Consider the following 17133-nt stretch of genomic DNA (forward strand, 5'->3'; position numbering starts at 1 on the left):
TTAGAACTGTTCTATGGATTAAGTTAAGGGCCTTGACAATGTTATCATGTGCCTCCCTGCCCGGCATAAAGCCGACTTGTTCTGGTCCTATGATAGCAGACAATAAAGGCCTGAGCCGATTATCTAATATTTTCGCAAGCAATTTATGTCGTGTTAAGGAGAGAGATTGGTCTGTAACTTGTACGTTCAGCAGGATCCTTGTCCTTTTTGGGAATGACAGAAAAAGAAGGCGGTATAGGTTGTGGTGTACTCAGAGAGTTAAATTTCTGAAGTAAAGCTGATGGAAGTAAGGTGCTAAAGACCTTATAATATTGTGACGTAAGGCCATCTGGGCCGGGATTTTTCCCTGTTTTAGGTTTTTAATAGCGTTAGCCAATTCTGTTTCTTCAATGGTGCGTTCTAGTAGTTTGGCGTTAGTGAAGGTAGTTTACTTTTCTTAAAAAAAACATTGATTAAATCAATTTTTTCTCCCTTACGGTCTTTAGGAGTGTGGATGGGAGGAAGATTGTATAGAGTAGTGTAATGTTGATGGAATAAGGAAGCAATTGCTTTGCTATCATGTTCTAAAAGTACCTTTTGTGCTTCTGACTCATTTAGTTTAGACTCCCGTAAAACTTTGGCCAGGAAATGCCCGCTTTTATTTGCACCCTCATAATAAATTAGTTTTTTAAAGAATAAGGAATGCTTATAGTTGGTGTCAAGGATGGCTTGGAGTTCCAGTCGAGCCTTCTGCAGGCTATAAAGACGCCGGGGGAGGACATTTTACAGTTGCAAGAAAAAGTATGTGAACCCCTTGGGATTATGTGGAGTTTTGCATGAATTGGGCATAAAATGTGCTCTGAACGTCATCTAAGTCACAACAATAGAAGAACACAGTCTGCTGAACATAATACTACACAAACATTAGATGTTGCCATGGTTTAATTGCACATAACATGTAAACATTCACAGTGCAGGGAGGAAAAAGTATGTGAGGCCCTAGCTTAATGACTTCTCCCAGAGCTAATTGGAGCCAGGAGTGAGCCAACCTTGACTCCAATCAGTGTGATGATATTGGATGTGTTGCTGACAGCTGTCCTGCCCTTAAAAAACACACACCTGTTTTGGGTTTACTGGTTTCAAGAAGCACTGTCTGATGTGAACCATGCCTTGCAGAAAAGAGCTCTCAGAAGACCTATGATCAAGAATTGTTGACTTGCATGAAGCTGGAAAAGGTTACAAAAGTATCTCCAAAAGCCTTGATGTTCATGTGTCCATGGTAAGACAGACTGTCTACAAATGGAGAAAGTTTAGCACTGTTGCTACTCTCCCTAGGCGTGGTCGTCCTGTAAAAATGACTGCAAGAGCACAGCGCAGAATGCTGCAGGAGGTAAAGAAGAATCCCAGAGTGTCAGCTAAAGACCTACAGAAATCTCTGGCACATGCTAACATTTTTGTCTACATCTACAATAAGGAAAACATTAAACAAGAATGGAGTACATGGGAGGACACCACGGAGGAAGCCATTGCTGTCCAAAAAGAATATTGCAGCACGTTTGAAGTTTGCAAAAGAGCACCTGGATGTTCCACAGCACTACTGGCAAAATATACTGTGGACAGATGAAACCAAGATTGAGTTGTTTGGGAAGAACACACAACACTATGTGTCGAGAAAAAAAGGCACAGCACACCAACATCAAAACCTCATCCACACTGTAAAACATGGCAGAGGGAGCATCATGGTTTGGGGCTGCTTTGCGGCCTCAGGGCCTGGACGGATTGTTGTCATTGATGGGAAAATGAATTCCAGAGTTTATCAAGACATTATGTTCACCAGACTGTGTTCTTCTATTGTTGTGACTTAGATGACGTTCAGAGCACATTTTATGCCCAATTCATGCAAAACTCCACGTAATCCCAAGGGGTTCACTTACTTTTTCTTGCAACTGTATGTTGGCATTCTAGTTTCGCTATCATTGTAGCAATTTCTGCAATTTTCCTAGTTTGTTCCCTTTTCCGTCTGGCGCCCCATTTAATAAACTCTCCACTAACAACACATTTGTGTGCCTCCCATACGTTAAGGGAGGTATCCGTAACCTTATTGATATCACAATATTGCTTAATAACATTGGTAATGTCATTCAGGGTTTCTACGTCAGTTAATAAAGTCGGATTAAGTCTCCAGTTATACGTCTTATCTGCCTGATCTGGGAGCATCATATTAAGTGACATTAGGGAGTGGTCTGAAAAGGATTGTATCCCATTCTTTGCGTCCGTAATGAAGGGGAGATCCCTTCGTGAAATGAAAAAATTATTATTTTAATCAATTATAATCAATCCTTGCGTACCACTTGTGTGGTGGGGAATAGCAAGTGTAATCCTGACCCGTGGGGTTAAGTGATCTCCAAGCGTCAATCAATAAGAGAGACCTTAAAAGAAGTTTAACCTTTTTAAGATTTCTATTTGCAATACAGGTTGTCCTTATGGATGCATCACAAGTAGGGTTGAATGGAATGTTAAAAATCTCCACCCAGTATCAAGCAGCCAGCTGCAAATCCCTTAAACTCATCAACAATTTGCTGGCAAAAGGAGATGTGTGCTGAGTTGGGGAAATAAACATTGGCTAAGGTGATTGGTTTACCTGCACAGGAACCTTTCAAGAAAACGTATCTGCCCTCCAGATCAGTTGACTGTTCTTTGATTGATATATGTGCTTCCTTACTAATCAATATGGTGACTCCCTTAGTCTTGGCCAGGTCATTAATGGAGTGGTAGGCTTTTGAGAAGTATTTACTCGATAATTTAGGAATCTGTCCAGTTTTAACATGAGTTTCTTGCAAAAACACTATGGAAGGCTTGGCTTTATCAAGCTTGCGCAACAGTTGAGAACGCTTCTTAGGTACATTAATCCTCTGACATTATGAGAAATGATCAAAGGGTTTTTCCCTAAAGGTGAGTAAGTCATGATCATATCTTAAAAATACTGCAGAGGATGCATGAGTTAGAGTCGTACAAAACAAATATAACAAGTAGGATCTTATCTACAGTATCTCCCAGAAGTGAGTCCACCCCTCACATTTTGGTAAATATTTGATTCTATCTTTTTATGTGACAACACTGAAGAAATGACACTTTGCTACAATGTGACGTAGTGAGTGTACAGCTTGTAAAAAATGTAAATTTGCTGTCCCCTCAAAATAACTCAACACACCACCATTAATGTCTAAACCGCTTGCAACAAAAGTTGAAGACATAACCAGGGGCGGACTGACAACTCATGGGGCCCCCGGGCAATAGGGGATCATGGGGCCCCTGTGCCCTTGCCCAAACTCAAAAAAGCCTATGAAAAAGGTACCAGGGGCATCTCATGGGGCCCCCTACTAACCCCGGGCCCTCGGGCAGTGCCCGAGTTTCCAAATGGTCAGTCCGCCCCTGGACATAACATCAAACAACCAGGACAAAAACATATCAGGGGAAATTAACCAAATGCACGGAAAACCTCCCCCAGTGTGTGGTCCGGCAGTGCCCTCTCCATTCTGGTTTAACTATGGACAGAATAGAGCACTAAGAGAAATATAGGGGAGAGAGAAGATAGAATTGACTAAATACAGTCATGTATCCTCCAAATCTTCTCTAACTCTTAACTGATTTCGGTAAAGAAAAGTTTGAGTTTGGTCCGGCCTGCTTTTGATGCTTGTTTTTTCTTTGCTGTGGCTTAGATGGAGTTTGCGGTGGAGTAGACATGGTAGTAGATACAGCTGCGGGAAGCCAAAATGCCTCATAGCATTCTGGTAATTCCACGAATGGAATTTGCAGGTCATCACAAAAACCCTGTGCTTCAGTGGGCAGTCTAAACAGACAATGTTTGCCATTTCGGGTCGCCTTTAAAGCAAAAGGAAACCGCCATCTGTAAGGGATCCCTTTTTTGTCAGTAGAGGGCGTAGTGCTCTTCTGTTTTTCAAAGTAATGGGGGACAAGTCCTGAAAGAGGGTGAGTTCATCACCATTAAAAGTGATGAGATCATTCTGTCTAGCTTTCCTGAGGATTTCTTCCTTCAATGGGAAATTAGTAATACAGCAGACAATGGGATTATCCACCCCTCTTGGCCTAAGGCAGGGGTGGGCAACTGTGGACTTCCAGTTGTTGTAGAACGACAATTCCCATGAGGCATTGCAAAACTGACAGTTACAAGCATGACTCCCAAAGGCAGAGGCATGATGGGACTTGTCGTTCACCAACAGCTGGAGGGCCACAGTTGCCCACCCCTGGCCTAAGGGCTTTATGTGCTCTATCAAAATCAATGGCAGTGTCCACAGGCCATTCTAGAAAGTTGTTAACCTCCTTGGCGGTATAATTCTTTCCAATTTTTTGTGCTGAAAGCGGTACCATTTTTTTGCATGGAAATATGTTGTTTTTTTATTGTAGGCTGTAATTTTTAGGAATAACTCACTGAAATCTGTACGAACAAGAGTCTAGTAAACATCCCGGGGATGATAAAACTTGAAACACGAAATCATAAATTATAATTTAATAAATAATCATAAAAAATAATAATATAATAATAATAAATTTAATTCAATAATATAATCAAACCAAAAACACTGAAATTTGAAATACAGAGGCAAATTCGCACATCGCTGAGCAAAGTCGCAAAATCGTTTTCAGTGTCTGATGAGGAATTTCCCCCACGAATCATTATCACTCAATCCTGCAAGTGGTTCTGGTTTACTATCGCTGTTCTAAAACCGCTTTTGACGTAAAGGGACGCTTTTTGGATGCCATGGACTTTTCTAAGTTTCCAGGCAGAAAGAACAGTCAAAAGGCAGGCAGGGCGCCGGACAAAGCACTCGGGACAAAATATACGTGAAATGCATTGAAACAGCAATGACAGCAAAAATGAAATTTTTTAAAAATTTCAAATTTCCCGCCGGTTCCAGCGCCCGTATGTCCCGACGTCACAGGGACCGGAACACAGAAGCCGGATGCCGGCATCGGCCGGAGAACGCTGCAGGGGACACATCGCAGGAGTGAAGGACAAGGTAAGTGCTGCAGGGACTCCCAGAGCAACGCCGCATGGTAAGCCCGAGTGTAGCTTGGGGTTACCGCTCTTGGTACTGAAATTTTACCCCGAGCTACACTCGGGAATACCGCCAGGGAGGTTAAAGATGGATTGTAAAGCCTACATAAGTTACTCAGGGACACCTCTTACTCTGATGTTGTTCCGTCTCCCTCTGTTATCTAAATCCTCAAGGTGGTGATTCACATTGATCAGATGTGTGGCATGTGTTTCAGAAACTTTTTCTAATCTGGAAATCGCCCTGTCCCTGTGTGTGCCAGCTTTCTGCAATGTTGTCAGTTGCTCAGAGAGATTCAAGAGATCTTCCTTTAAATCAGTGATTGCTGTAGTGAACAATCTCTTAAGATCTGCAGTGATCTGTGTCATCTCAGAATATATGAGCTGTGGATCGGAGTGAGTGTCCTCTCTTACCATATCCTCAGAAGCTGTCAGGGACTCCTCACTGTGAGCCTCCTCATGGTGTATAGGCGCCATCTTGCCCCCTACAGGGCGGCTCCTCTGTGTGCCTCTGCTTTGAAAAAGTTCCTGGATCTGGCGTGCCGAGGACCCAGAATTCGAGTGGTGTGGACGATTGTGGGTTGTGGGCTTAACAATCCTGCCCATTGTCACCCTGCTGTGTAACCGTTAAGTGGCTCTGAAACTGACCTCTCCCCGGAGCGCTATCAGTGCTGCCATGCCCCCCAATTACACACGCCCCCCCAATTACTTACCTAAAGCTCTATTCACATGTCTACATGACCACCCTAAAATGACATGGGCCCTCAAAGAGAGGTAAACACTCCTTCTCCACCCCCATACCTAATCTAAATAACCTAAAAGCCCCAATTAGTTACCTAAAGCTCCATTCACATGCCTACATCACCACCCTAAAAAATCATGGGCCCTCACAGAGAGGTCAATGCTCCTTCTCCATCTCCTGTACCAAATATAAAAAATCTAAAAGCCCCAATTACTTACCTAAAGCTCTATTCACATGCCTACATGACCACCCTAAAAAGTCATGGGCCCTCACAGAGAAGTCAATGCTCCTTCTCCACCCCTGTACCTAATCTAAATAACCTAAAAGCCCAATTAGTTGCCTAAAGCTCTTTTCACATGTCTACATTACCACCCTAAAAACTCATGGTCCCTCACACAGAGGTCAACACTCCTTCTCCAACACTCCTTCTCCATCCCCTGTACCTAATCTAAATAACCTAAAAGCCTCAATTCCTTGCCTAGAGCTCTATTCACATGCCTACCTGACCACCCTAAAAAGTCATGGACCCTCACAGAGAGGTCAATGCTCCTTCTCCATCTCCTGTACCAAATATAAAAAATCTAAAAGCCCCAATTACTTACCTAAAGCTCTATTCACATGTCTACCTGACCACCCTAAAAAGTCACGGACCCTCACAGAGAGGTCAATGCTCCTTCTCCATCTCCTGTACCAGATATAAAAAATATAAAAGCCCCAATTACTTACCTAAAGCTCTATTCACATGCCTACCTGACCACCCTAAAAAGTCAGGGACCCTCACAGAGAGGTCAATGCTCCTTCTCCATCCCCTGTACGAAATCTAAATAACCTAAAAGCCCTAATTACTTACATAAAGCTCTATTCACATGACACGTGAATCCTCTGCTGTTCTGTAATGTTGAAGACCCCAAACTGTGGTGCCCATGACTGTTTAGGGTGGCCATGTAGGTAATGGCAATTGGCTGCACAGATCACAGGGTCCTCACATGGCCCTGATCATTAAAACATGTAGTCCCCATGAGAAGTGGACACCAGATTGATTGGCTGAGCAGCAGAGATCAAAGAGGGGATTTTTTTGCTTACTGGTTGCTGCCAACAGAGGTGTCATGGATGCTCACAGGTGAGTTTTTTTGGGTTGTAGGTGCTTTGTTTTTTTTCTGGAGACGGGCTTTAAATGTCTATGTAAGTATTTTATCTAAGAAAACTCTATATCCTTTATATAGGGGAATGTCAGAAAAAGTAGAGAAGCCCAAAATGTCCAGGCTATGGCCAAGCTGAATTCTATGTATTTTTGGAATATATTAAATATTATATGTTTAAGTGTGGGTCCAGTACGGCCAAAGTACAGGTTCACTTTAAATCCTGTTGTCTAGAAAGTCTTACACAATGCCGTATGAGTCTTGTTTTGCCATATGGTGTTTATGTGTATATTGTTTTACAAGCCCATGGGGGATGTCAGTCCATGCTTTTGTTTTACTCTATTTTATATTCACACTTTAGATAAGAAGACACCTGTAGTTTTCCAGGTTGAAATTTCATAGTAGAATGGCACAGCGAGTCTATGAATGTTTTATATACTAGCTATATTTGTCTAGTAGTATATTTATTTACGTATTTATTTCAGGTACTTATATAGTGCTGTCAATTTACACAGCGCTTTACATATATATTGTACATTCACATCAGTCCCTAACCCTCAAGGGGTGTACAATCTAAGGTCCCTAACCCTCAAGGGGTGTACAATCTAAGGTCCCTAACCCTCAAGGGGTGTACAATTCATGTATATAGTCACATATTCAACTTATTTTGTAATCCTGAAGACATGTCTATGAAGATTCTCATTTATCCAGGTCAAGGCAGGCTCACGGATAAGGGGGTACCACCAGTCCCCCTGGAAGGGGCCCAGGCCAGCAAGGGGACCCAGGCAACTGGGTGAATTAGATGTGGGCAGGGAGGGTGATTGGCACAGTGCGGAGGGGGGGGGGATTACTGGAACCAATCCCCTGTATGGCCCTCTCTGCTGCAGCTGAAGGCTGGTGGCGTCTTCTCCTCTGCCTTGCTCTGGCTTTAAGGTGCAGCAGAGAGAGCCATACAGGGGATTGGTTCCAGTAACTGCCCCCCCCCGCCACACCCATCACCCTCCCTGTGCACCATATGTTTCTCCCTGATGCCCAGGCCATCCTGTGTGCCCTCACGCCCACAGTGGTGCCAGCTTCCCTTTCCTGTCCACCATTCTATTCCTGACTTCTGTACTCAGGGCCATGGATAAGGGGGTACCACTAGTCCTCCTGTATGGGGCCCAGGCCCACAGGGGGGCCCAGGCAACTGGGTGAATTGAATGTGGGCAGGGATGGTGATCGACACGACGGGGACAGTTACTGGATCTGATCCCCTGTATGAAGCTGGCTTCTTCTCTCCCTCCCTTTGGCTTTCAGCTGCTGCAGAGGGAGCCATATAGGGGATCGGTTCCAATAACTGTCCCTCTCCCCTGCTGCCCCATCACCCTTCCTGTGCACCATACATTTCCCCCTTCTGCCCAGGCCCCCCTGTATGACCCCATATCTGCAGTTCTGCCAGCTTCCCTCCTCTCCTTCCCACAGGCAGCTGCAAGCACACAATAGGATCCTTCAGGATGGAGAGTGGGGGAAGGGTCCAGTAAATATGTCACATTTACTAGCCCCTTCCTTTCCTGAATGAACACAATGAGTATTAAGTACCAATCACTCACTGTGTTCATTCATAACAGAACCATAGTAAACTGTGTTTTTTTGGGGAGAGAGGGGGCCTGTAAGATTGGCTGCATGGGGCCCCCGTGGTTTTTAACTGCAGTCCTGCATCATGGTATATCTAGTAGTAGTTAGTCGCATTCAGCTGTACTTATGATGTAATGTTAACCCTTTGAGGACCAAGGGACGTATTTGTCCCATGTTTTTAATTGCCTGTATCATTAAGAACTTAAAATACTTTTTTTTTTTGGTTTGAGTCAAAATATTAGTTCTTATCAACAAATGGATCTGGTTTTTTGCCAATTATTTCATGAAATGGCTTAGTTACAGCAACTGAAGGGTACGAACTTTAAAAACGAAAATTGATTCTTTTGGCGTTCCATAATCTTATGGTCCTCAAGACATTTCATAGCTTCTCTAAGTCACTTCTTCAGGTCTAATGCGTGTCAGGAACATACCCCGGCATTTGTATCCATACAGGTAACATCGGCACATTAATCCAATCACCATGGAAAGAGCAGATGTTATTTTCTAAGTCAGCCTTTTTTGACCATGGTGCCTTCAGGATTCTTCAGGGGTGCCTTAGCAATATGCCTTAAAAATTACCCGAAAAGTGTATACAAGCCAGCAGGTAGATACTTTTAGTTACAAAAAGCAAGCACATGAGTGACGTCATCCTGCACTGGCCAATCAAGACAGTTGAAGACCAGCACCCAGAAGAAACTGGGGAAAGATGCCGGTGCAGGTTTTCATTGTGCACCATTACAACAGCCAGTGGTATCATCAGTTGATAAGGAGGACATAGGGTGCCTGCACAGCATTCTTGTTTGCCCTTATCTGCCCCTCTCCGTCAGCATTGGGGTCATGTCAAGGAGAAGAGAAACAGTGGAATACTAGTCAGTAACAGCGTGCAAAATGTGTATTTGCTTTGGAAGACTAAAGTAGCCCATCAATGAATCTGTTTTTTTCACCACATTGTCCATACATGGGTCAAAATTTGGCTGGACCTTGCTGAACTGGCCAAATTTCAATCCATGTATGGCTACTCTAAATCATCCTACATGTGGATGTTTCTGCATTATGTAAAACTATTGTACATATTAGAATGGGGTGCCTTGAGATTTTGAATAATTTTAAAAGGGTGCCTTGACAGAGGAAAGGTTTAGAAACACTGGTGTAAGCAAAGGTTTGGAGAAATCAAAATTGTGGAACCTCTTTGGTACTCGTTCCTACTCTTGGTGTCAAGAAGGCTCCATAAATGTTGATCCTTTGATTACATGGCAAGAAGCATGAAAGAGGTCATCTACATCAAAATCTAAAACCCATCAGTGACAGGGGTGGAGGCCTTCAAACCACCTGTCTTCCACCTATAATGTTGTTCTACCATCTTCACTCTTGGACAGTACAATCTGCCTTACCATGGTGTTGATGCTACCTGTGTGGATATAAATGTAGGGGTATGTTCCTGACACTCGTTAGAACTGAACAAGGGGCTCGCAGAAGCTATGAAACATCTTCAACATTACACAACATCCAGTTGTATGTGAGTAACCACTAGAAGACACCTTCTTCCCTTCATCGTGGAAGGGCAGATGTTGATTGTCCAAGAACAGGATAGGAGGGGTGAAAGTTGTGAATCCAGCCTGTTCTAGTTACATTGTAACGGAACCGGACCCCGACTGCGCTAGGGTATTTCCGTTAGATTCCCGCTTCCCTGTCCGAACACCATCCACGGACCCCACTGCTGGCCATACAGGACGAGTTAGCACCAGGCTTCTTAGCCCTTTGAGGACCAAGGGACGTATTTGTCCCATGTTTTTAATTGCGTGTATCATCTGATTAAGAACTTAAAACTTTTTTTTTTTTTGGTTTGAGTCAAAATATTAGTTCTTATCAACAAACAACAAATGGATCTAGCTTTTTGCCAATTATTTCATGAAATGGCTTAGTTACAGCAACTGAAGTGTACAAACTTAAAAAACAAAAAAATTGATTCTTTTGGCGTTCCAAAATCTTATGGTCCTCAAAGGGTTAAGACAGGAAGTGGACTGCTTTATTTTAACACAAAAACAATATATATATACAGGGCGGGGAAATACACCCAGTAACAGGAAACACATCAGCAGGCCGTCCCATCAGGGGAAGGGCTGCCGGAAACACCCCCCACCAAACCAAGACACACAATAGAACAATGGGATGCAGCACATAACAGTGAACAATGGACAACCCCCATACCAACACACAAACATTACATCCCATAATAGTTTGCTAGAACAATGGGATGCAGCCGCATGGCAGAGAACAATGAACAACCCCCATATCAATATTAGAACATTTCACCCTGTACCCCTAACAGGCACAGGGTGCCTTACACATAAGAGGAACATGGGGAGATGACACAGCGGTCCCCCCACCCCAAAAGTCTCTCCCGTTACATACATAATCCCATCCTTGGTGTCAAGACAACTTCATAAATGTTAATCCTTCGGTTTACACAACAGAAGGTGTGAATTTTTGTCAAAACGTCAGGATAAAGATGTCACTGATGTTGTATTCCTTTCCTAAAATAAAAATAAATTAAGCTTTACACTTTAAAATGGGAACCCTGTTATTAGTTTTCTTGCAGAGGTCATCACTGACCATGAAATTCTCTGGTTGATCATTGACCATGGGACTGAAGAGAGGTCTAAAGGACCCTTTTGTCAGTTAATTATTTTTCTGTCAAGTAAGCCTTAAGCCTGGACTCACTGACACTTCACTAAATGATTTTCTGGAACTCCTGCTAATAATTGCTATACTGTATCTACAACTTACAGTAGATTAGTGTGATGGTCAGCGAGGAGAGTGCTATTTACATTTGTAGTCAGACGAAAGAATCTCCTCTCACACAGATAGCTAAAAAAGATCATTGGTGTCCATGGTTACTTTTCTGAAAAGCAGAAATTGCTCAGTGCTCCTGGACCTTGAAGAAGGGGATACTCCCCGAAAGCTTGCCCTCAAAATTGTATGTTAGTGCAAATAAAAAAAGTATAACGGACAGTACTCTACTGTTTCAGTGCTCAAAGAACCCCTAGCAACCTCTAGAGATACCCTAGGGTTCCATGGAATCCTGGCTGAGAAAGCCTGCATTAATCTAACCACTATTATTATACAGGATTTATATGGCGCCAACGGTTTGCTCAGCGCTTTACAATATAATGGGAGACAATAGAGCAACAATACAGTTCAATACAAGAGGGATTTGAGGGCCCTGCTCCCTGGAGCTTACAATCTAGGAGGGAGGGGCTAGTGGTACAAAAGGTAGTAACTGTGGGGGATGGACTGGTAGGAGGAATAGAAGATTCCATTATTAGCTGAGGGCAGGATAGGCTTCCCTGAAGAGATAGGTTTTCAGAGATCGCCTAAAAGTGAGCAGAGTAGGTGATAGTCTGATAAATTTAGGTAGAGAGTTCCACAGGATGGGGGAAGCTCTGGAGAAGTCCTGGAGACAAGCATGGGAGGAGGAGACAAGGGAGCTAGAGAGCAGGAGGTCTTGCGAGGAGCGGAGAGTACGGTTTGGGTGATATTTAGAGACAAGAGCATTGAAGTAATTTGGGGCAGAGTTATTAATGGCTTTATACGTCATTGTTAATGTTTTGAATTTTATCCATTGGGCAATGGGAAGCCAGTGGAGGGATTGGCAGAAAGGGGTGGAGGACACTGAGTGGAGGCCAGTGGAGGGATTGGCAGAGAGGGATGGAGGATACTGTGTGGAGGCCAGTGGAGGGATTGGCAGAGAGGGATGGAGGACATTGAGTGGAGGCCAGTGGAGGGATTGGCAGAGAGGGGTGGAGGTCAGTGGAGGGATTGGCAGAGAGGGATGGAGGACACTGAGTGGAGGCCAGTGGAGGGATTGGCAGAGATGGGTGGAGGTCAGTGGAGGGATTGGCAGAGAGGGATGGAGGACACTGAGTGGAGGCCAGTGGAGGGATTGGCAGAGAGGGATGGAGGACACTGAGTGGAGGCCAGTGGAGGGATTGGCAGAGAGGGATGGAGACCAGTGGAGGGATTGGCAGAGAGGGGTGGCAGATACAGAACGATTAGTAAGATGGATAAGTCTGGCAGCAGCATTCATGATAGACTAAAGAGGGGATAGCCTGCGATGAGGTCGGCCAATGAGGAGGGAGCTGCAATAGCCAAGGCGTGATATGAAAAGGGAGTGAATAAGTTACCACTATGGAATGTGTCAAGGAAAAACAATAGAATCAGATAAAATAAAATAGAAAGAATATAATCATCTTCAAATTCAAATAGAATAAAATAGAAATGAGAAGAAAAGAGAAGAAGCATCAGACTGATAAGCTCATGTCTCCGCACTTTCCTGCTGCTGATTAGTACTTGACCACTGCTGCACCACTGATTGGCTCATTGCGCTGCTTCCCTCTCTCCTTGTCTGAGCTCTGCTGTAGAGGGCTTATACCAAATTCAATTCAGACACTAACACTGGTCACATTTAATGTATTAACCACTTCAAATCCGGACACCCTCACCCCCTTCCTATCCAGGACAATTTTCAGCTTTCAGTGCTGTCGCACTTTAAATGACAATTGCGCGGTCATGCAACACTGTACCCATATGAATTTTTTAGCCTTTTTTATGAGACAGATAAAACTTTATTTTGGTAGTATTTATTCACCACTGGGATTTTTTTTTTTTTGCTATATAAACGAAAATGTCCAAAAATTTTGAAAATAAGTGTTTTTCTTATAAAATTTTGCAAATAAATAATCTTTCTTAATAAATCTTGGGCAAAATTTATTCAGTTATCTTTTTAGTAAAAAAAAAAAAAACCCAAATTAGTTTATAACCAAAAATTATAATTTAAATTTTTTTTTTTTATATTTTTTTATATTATTATTTGTGTTTTTTAACATACTGTCACCCTAGCAGTACAGTGACACCATAGTGACACTGTACTACTTGTGGAGGGTGATGAAGATTTTTTTTTTTTACGCTGATTGCTTTTACACCCATAAAGGCTGTAAAAGCAATCATTTCTCCTTCTCTCTGGCTGAATTCTTGCAGCCATTGAGCAATACTGTGAGAGCTGTGATTGGTCACAGCTTGTCACATGGTTCAAGGCTGTTGTGAATAGCCCTGTACCATGTGATCTCTGTGATCATTCACACGTAGTAAGCAATGATGTCAGAAGTCACATCTTGCTTACTACTATTCATGTGATCACTGATTGGCCAATCAGTGATCACATGATCGGGACCTCACACAGAGGTCCCATACAGCAATATCGTGTTCCACTGTGTCTGGAGGATTGCGGTGCCGCACGCTCCCAGGGAAAATGGCGGGCACCGTTTATAAACGGCAACCTGCCCCTGGACTGCCACCATCTGGCCGTTTATATACAGCAGCCGGACGGCAAGTGGTTAATGAATACAGAGCCGATTTATGTCTTTTAGGTCTGCCCAGTGTTCAGCTTTGGGCATGCAGAGTCATATTGGGGTGGGAGCTTGTCCGGGACAGAATGAGCGGGATTTCTGCTCTGGGCTACCTGTGAGATTTGTGAATTGCACGTAGACATACATGACACCTATTAAAACGTTAGAAGTCTCCAGTGACTCGATGTTAAAGGAGCCTGGTGAGTGTGAATGGGCGCATTGTGTGCCATGGAAATTGGTCAGGTTTCTGCAGCCTCAGGCTGCCGCAGGGGAAATTAGGTCATTGGTTCTGCAAATAAAGTTTCCAATTTCAAAAGAAATCCCAGACCAGTAGTCAGAGGAGGACGGGGAGAACGTGTTGCCCAAGTCAGGAATGTTTAGCAGCAAGGTGTGAGGAATACCGAACTACACGGCTCAGAGAAATGAAAGGAAGACTTTGAAAACACATCAGATCTCAATGGGGAAAATCTCCTGCTGGATCTCTATACTGACATGGACGGGGTAATGTGATAGGAATGTAAGGTTGCCCCATCGTTTGATGGAAATGAAAATGATCGACCTACAGAGGACTGAATTCAAAGACACCCCAAAAATCAAAGATAGAAAATGATGCAGCAGGCGAGTCCATTTTGCTGAAATGTCATCGCAGCAACTCAGAATGGTCCTCAGTAGTTTGTATGGCCCCCATGTGCTTGTATGCATGTCTGACAATGTCGGGGGAGGCTCCTAATGAGACCACGGATGGTGTCCTGAGGTATTTACTCCCAGATCTGGACCAGGGCATCACTGAGCTCCTGGACAGTCTGAGGTGCAACCTGGCGGGGTCAGATGGACTGAAACATGATATCCCAGAGGTGTTCTATTGGATTTAGGTCAGGCGAGCGGAGGAGCCATTCTATGGTATCAATTCCTTCATCCTCCAAGAACTGCCTGCATACTCTCACCACATGAGGCCGGGCATTGTCGTGTACCAGGAGGAATCCAGGACTCACTGTACCAGGAGGAACCCAGGACTCACTGTACCAGGAGGAACCCAGGACCCACTGCACAAGGAGGAACCCAGGACCCACTGCACCAGGAGGAGCCCAGGACCCACTGCACCAGTATAGGGTCTGACAATGGGTTCAAGGATTTCATCCTGATACCTAATGGCAGTCAGGGTGCCATTGTCTAGCCTGTAGAGGTCTGTGTGTCCCTCCATGGATATGCCTCCCCAGACCATCACTGACCCACCACCACAACGGTCATGCTGAACCATGTTACAGACAGCATAATGTTCTCCACGGCCTCTCCAGACCCTTTCACGTCTGTCACATGTGCTCAGGGTGAACCTGTTCTCATCTTTGAAAAGGCGCCAGTGGTGGACCTGTAAATTCTGGTGTTCAATGGCAAATGCCAATCGAGCTCTATGGTACCAGGCAATGAGCACAGGGCCCACTAGAGGACGTCGGGCCACCCTCATGAAGTCGGTTTCTGATTGTTTGGTCAGAGACATTCACACCAGTGGCCTGCTGGAGGTCATTTTGTAGGGCTCTGGCAGTGCTCATCCTGTTCCTCCTTACACAAAGTCGCAGATACCGGTCCTGCTGACGGGTTAAGGACCTTCTACAGCCCTGTCCAGGTCTCCTAGAGTAACTGCCTGTCTCCTGGAATCTCCTCCATGCTCTTGAGACTGTGCTGGGAGACACAGCAAACCTTCTGGCAATGGCACGTATTGATGTGCCATCCTGGAGGAGTTGGACTGCTTGTGCATCCTCTGTAGGGTCCAGGTATAGCCTCATGCTACCAGTAGTGACACTGACCCTATCCAAATGCAAAACTAGTGAAAAACAGTCAGAAAAGATGAGTAGGGAAAAAATGTCACCTGTAAAACCATTCCTGCTTTAGGGTTCGTCTTATTTTTGCCCATCTAGTGCACCTGTTTTTAATTTCATTAACACCAAAGTAGCTGAAACTGATGAACAACCCCCTCTGCGACTTACCTGACCAGATCAATATCCCAGGAGTTTCATTGACGTGATGCTGGACTCGGATTACAAAGTCTTCCTTTCATTTTTCTGAGCCCTGTAGTTTACCTATCTAAACTTTCAGATTCAGGCTCGATGCCGCCACCTAATGTCAACTTTTGGATATTTCACTCAAAACTTTGAGCAAATGTTCTCAGACTTGTCAAGAAGCCGGAACTGATTGGGTGCCACCGTTCAATCAATCAACGACTGCAGATTATTGCCAAAAAGGACAATGGAATTTTCCTAAGAACCGATCAAGCATGTGTGGGAAAACGTGATAGCAATCAGTCTGTGCTGTATTTGGAAAAAAAAAAAAGGTTTTTATTTTGTATTTTTTTAACTAAAGATTTTTTTAAGGTTACTTCGGTGTAAATCGATCCTTTTGTTGCAAATTTGTTGCAGATCAATTAGCACTTTTTTTGGGGGGGGGGGGGGAGGTAGAAATTTTTATAAGTAGAACCCAATTTTTAAAATACGTGACCCTTTCTTTGGAGCTGGGGGGGGGAACAAAAAAATTAAGCTGTGGTATGTTTTTCCTCTGACTGTTGAAACACAAGAAAAAAACAAAAAACACATAAATCTTATAATATAACATAATAATAGCAATGATGCTTGTGCTTTTATGCTAATTAACTGTTTTATGTTGTATTTAGCAAGAAGGAGCTACAGGGTACAAATAGGTCAAACAAAATTCTCAGTTAATAGAGATGTCTTTTGTATCGCACATGTGAAATTACATCAAATATTTTTATATATGGGGGGTTTTTTTTACTTGTTTACTGAGACAATTCTCATAACTGTGTTGTTCTTGATCATATTATATATTGATCAGATGCTCCCTCTAGTGGCCTGTTGTATGTCAGCACCCTCAGCATGTTTGTTGAGGAGGAAGAGCAGCAGTGACCGGTGTTAATGCCGCACAAAGCCAAAGATTCATGCTGGATTACTGCACAGATCTGGAAGAAATGCACACGGCACATATACTTGCATTTATGGCTTCTTGTAATAAGAGGTAGACAAGATATCCTTCCAGTCCGCTCCCCAGTGTAGAGCTTCCTGCTCCTTATTGGCCGTGCTAATTATGGAAGTAGACCCAGGTCACGTGGTGTCCCTTAAGATGGCCTTACGCCTGTAGGAATTCATTAGAAAATTGTCACTTTCAAAACGATAG

This window comes from Staurois parvus, unplaced genomic scaffold (assembly GCF_062004578.1).
Source record: "Staurois parvus isolate SC_StPar_1 unplaced genomic scaffold, SC_StPar_1.0 ptg002113l, whole genome shotgun sequence".
Classification (NCBI taxonomy): Eukaryota; Metazoa; Chordata; class Amphibia; order Anura; family Ranidae; genus Staurois; species Staurois parvus.